This window comes from Zalophus californianus, chromosome 2 (genome assembly GCF_009762305.2).
Source record: "Zalophus californianus isolate mZalCal1 chromosome 2, mZalCal1.pri.v2, whole genome shotgun sequence".
In the NCBI taxonomy this organism is placed as follows: domain Eukaryota; kingdom Metazoa; phylum Chordata; class Mammalia; order Carnivora; family Otariidae; genus Zalophus; species Zalophus californianus.
This window is the reverse complement of record NC_045596.1, coordinates 44793466-44798240: the sequence shown is the minus strand read 5'-3', so window position 1 is coordinate 44798240 and position 4775 is coordinate 44793466.

Here is a 4775-nt window from a genome sequence, read left to right as displayed (position 1 = left end):
ACAGCAATATCAAAAGAACAAACTATAGATACATATAACAATATGCATAGACCCCCCAAACATTATCCTATGCAAAAGAATCCATACACAAACCAATACATGCTGTCTAATCCCATTCATATGAAGTTTAAGAACAGGCAAAACTAATCTATAGTGATATAAATAAGAACAGGGCTACTTCTTTGACACAGAGAGAGCACACAGCAGGGGGAGCAGCAGAGGGAGAAGCAGGCTCCCCGCTGAGCAGGGAGCCCGATATCACAACCTGAGCCGAAGGCAGACGCTTAACGACAGAGCCACCCAGGTGCCCCAGAACAGGGTTACTTCTGAGTTAGAGGAGGGGGCAATTGAGCGGGAAGGGTTATAAGAGGATTTTCTGGGAAGAGGGAAACATTCTACTTATTGATTTGGCCAGTGGTTTCACAGATTTATATATATGTAAAAAAAATGACTCAGCTAGATTAAGACGTGTGCGTTCTACTTTAATTCTAGAAAGATAGCTGGTTTCCGTGGCTCTCAATAAGCAGATCCACATGTCTGTATTTCCCACTTCCCTACCCTTTCTTGTCTAGTCTTCCTGCATTCCACAGGCCTCTGCAATTTTTTGTGTTCTTACCAGAAGTTTCCTGAAGTTGTCCGTCTCTGCTTAGTCTCCCTTCTAGAGTTTCCTCTCATTGCTATTGCTGTAAGTGGCGCCAAGGCCGATCTTGTGTGTTTACCGCCATCACCCACCACAAGAGTGGGTTACCAACTAGAATTGCACAGGCTTGGCTTTTAGAGCCTAAAAGGTAGCTGCTGATGATCCTTTTTTAATAGTTCTTTTAAATTTTCTAATTTTTATTTCTTCACCAATTTCTTTTTCACAAATTGCCTCCAGTTTCTGGGGATGAATGAAAAAAAATGTTAACACTTTGGTCGGTGGATTTAATTAGGACCACTGTGATTTGGGACACAAGCCCAGATAGTTTTGCCAAACACAGTGGATGTGGCGCCATAGCAACTTGGTGATTTGCTAGGCAGCAGAGGATTTAGAACACCAAAGGCTGGGACTCTGGAAGGCCAAGATTAAAGATGGTTAAATAAACCCGAGTGTTACAGTCAGGTAAAAAAATACAAAAGAGCGAGCAGGGGCCCAGTGTAAAAGTCTTCACGTTTTCCAGCTCCTTGCATCTTCATTTTTTGTTCAGAACTTCACACACGATAGCATCCAGATTTTTCAGGGCAGAAGTGCCAGCCCATTTGGACAGAATCCAACTTTTGTTCCAAACTGGAACAAGTGATGCTCTGCCCACATTTGAATCCCAGCAACCTAACCCAAAGTGAGAAAAAAACTGTAAAGCACAAAATATGCCCTCTTTTAAGTACTGAACATTCCGAGTCGCCCACAGAAAGGAAAATGGCGGTGAACTAGAAGAGAGATTAAGGAGCCATCTTGACTTGGAAGAGGAATCTGTCCTTGAGGGCCAGGCAGCTTTCTTTGCTGATTACTGTTACTGGAAAGGAGACAGAGCAGGAGAGCGGTCATTCTGGAGTGAACCCGACCTGCTAAGGAGTCATGACTCTCCAGGCTGCTGCTTCTCAACCTTGGCTACACACTGGAATCCTGTGTGGAGTTTTGAAAACCCCTGCGGTCTGGATCCCACTGCAGAGATTCTCACTGAGTGGGTCTGGGTATCCCCCGAGCATCGGGATGTTTTAGATCTCCCACAAGATTTTAATGTGCAGCTGAGGTTAAAAACCAATGATCTAGGTTCGAGACCCTAGACCCAGCAGGGTACCTAGCGGGCTACCAAACATACAATAATATTTGTTGCTGTGGGTCGTAGTAATCTAGAAAAAGATTTTTTATTGAGATAGAACTTGCATATAAAATTCACTGCTTTAAGGTGTACAGTTCAGTGGTTTTTAATATATTCAGAGTTGTGCAACCAGCACCACTGTATAATTCCAGAACATTTCCATCACCCCCAAAGGAGCCTTGGTACTGATGAGAGGTCAGTGCCTCTTCTCCCTTTCCTTCAGTGTTTCCCCCTGGCAAGTAATCTATTTTCTGTCTTTCTGGATTTACCTATCCTAGACATTTCATCTAAATGGAATTATATGCTGTGTGGCCTTTTGTACCAGGCTTTTTTCACGCATCATAATGTTTCCAGGGTTCATCCATGTTGTAGGCCATACCACTACTTCATGCCTTTTTATGGCTGAATAATATTCCATTGTATGGAAAGAACACATTTTGTCTTTCCATTCATCAGTTGATGGGCATATTCATGTTTTCTACTTTTTGGCTTTTACAAATAATGTGGCTATGAACATTTGCATACAAGTTTCTTTTTTTTTTTTTTTTGCAATATGTAGTTTCATTTTTCTTGGGGATATACCTGGGGGTGGCATTGCTGGGTTATGTAGGAATGCTATATTTAACTTTTTTGAGGAACCACCATAGTGGCTACACTGTTTTACACCAGCAGCATATGAGAATTCCAGTTTTTCCATATCCTTGCTAAAACTTGTTATTTTCCATTTTTTTATAAACATAATGTGAATGCAGTGGTATTCACTGTGGTTTTGATTTGCATTTTCCTAATGATTAATGATGTCAAGCATCTTTTCATGTACTCACTGGCCAATGTGTATACCTTCTTTTGAGAAATGTCTTTTTAAATCTTTTGCATATTTTTAACATAAAGATTTTATTTATTTGAGAGCAAGAGAGAGAGAGAGAGCGTGCACAAGAGTAGGGGGGAGAGGCAGAGAGGGAAAAGCAGACTCCCCACTGAGCAGGGAGCCCAATTCAGGACTCAATCCCAGGACCCTGAGATCATGACCTGAGCCAAAGGTGGCTACTTAACCAACTGAGCCACCCAGGCCCCCCTCTTTTGCATATTTTTATGTGGGATTATTTGTCGTTCTATTGTTGAGTTGTAAGAATTCTATATATTCTGGATATGATACCCTATCACATATATGGTTTGCAATTTTTTTCTCCCATTCTACGGGTTGTCTTTTCACTTGCTTGATGCATAAAAGTCTTCAATTTTGATGAAGTCCAATTCACCTACCTTTTCTTTGATTGCTTGTGTGTTTTGTGTCATATTTAGGTCATACTACTTTGATTACAAATAAAATGGTCACTTTTTTTCTCTTTAGCTGTGGTAGGCAGCATCTAAGATGGCGCCAATGATCCCTATCACCTGATATTCATTCTGTTGTGGAATCCCCTTCCCTTGACTGTGGGCAGGACCCTATGGCAAAAGTGATGGGATGTCACTCCCAAGATTAGGTGACAAAAAGACTATGACTTCTGTCTTCCTCTCTTTTGCTTACCCTCTTATTCACTCTGAGGGAGGCTGCTGCTGTGTTGTGGGCTGCCTTCTGAAGAGGCCCACACACCAAAAAACTGAGGGAAGCCTCTGGCCAACAGCCAGCGAGGAGCTAAATCACCCACCTCAGCTGCACCCAGATTCCAGACTCACAGAAACTGAGCTGATAAATACGTTAAGCCACTGAGGTTTGGGGTAGTTTGTTACACAGCAATAGATACTCATACAACGACTTTTTGCAAAGGTAAAGTGAGGGAAATTACCAAGCTAAACTAAAGGCCTAGCAGCTAAGCACTCTTGCCTGTAAAGGTAAAGTGAATGGAATTCAGCTGGTTAGCCAACCAGTAGTCACTGAGCCATCACTGCACACGTGGTTTTATTTACTAAAGGGATTTCTAGCCAAATAAATATATATTGTATATTTAATATAATATATGATATGCATAATAGAAATAATATAATAAACTATACGTAACTAGTTTCAGCTCACTAGCACCTGTATCTCTGAAACACTCATTCAGAACATCTGAACCATTTTCTCTCTTCCCTGTTTCCCCTCACCCACAGCTGTTTTCACTACCTTCAAACTGGTGTGAGGTCACAGAATACAAGTAATTATACGACCTGTCTAAGCAAGACAAGGTTAGAGAAATGACTTAGTTATTTAAATAATATGCAACATTCATAAAGTGACTATATCTCTTGCTCCCAGGGCAGTCTTGATTTCAAATCTTTCTCATGGTCTGAATGTGTCATGTTTGGGGTTCAGACAATAGGGCTACAGTGGCAAGTGGGTGGCTCAGTTGGTTGAGCAACCAACTCTTGATTTCGGCTCAGGTCATGAACTCAGGGTTGTGGGATCGAGCGCCACCCCCCCGCCCCCCGCATCAGGCTCCGCGCTCAGCGTGGAGTCAGCTTGTCCATCTCCCTCTGCTGCTCCCCTGGAATGCACTCTCTCTCTCAAATGAATAAATAAAATCTTTAAAAAAGAAAATAGGGCAACTACACATATACCGTCTAACAGTAACCATTTGGAATGTCCTACAGGTTTATATAATTCACTTCTATTTCAACTAACTTGTTCCATTTGCACCAAAAATTGGGAGCTGTGGGAGTTCACAAGTGAAAATTTTACCAAGAATTTGAGATTCTGTAATTCATAAATAGGTCATAGACCATCTTCAAAGCCCCAGAAAGTTCCAAAACCGTAGCAGCAACCTAAGGGGTCCTGTGTGTGGATTTAGCTGAGTCTAAACAAGGATAATAATAAAGGAACTTGCCTTACACTGTTCTGGGGGGAAAGCCACGGCAGGGTCATGTCTAACACAAATCCCAGACAGAAGGTTATTTTGCTCCAAGTCGCTGAGCTGCTGGCTGGAGGGAAGAGAGAACCTTTGGCATTCCTGTCCTGGCCAACTGTCATTCCTTTCATCTCCTCTCATTAGGAATCCA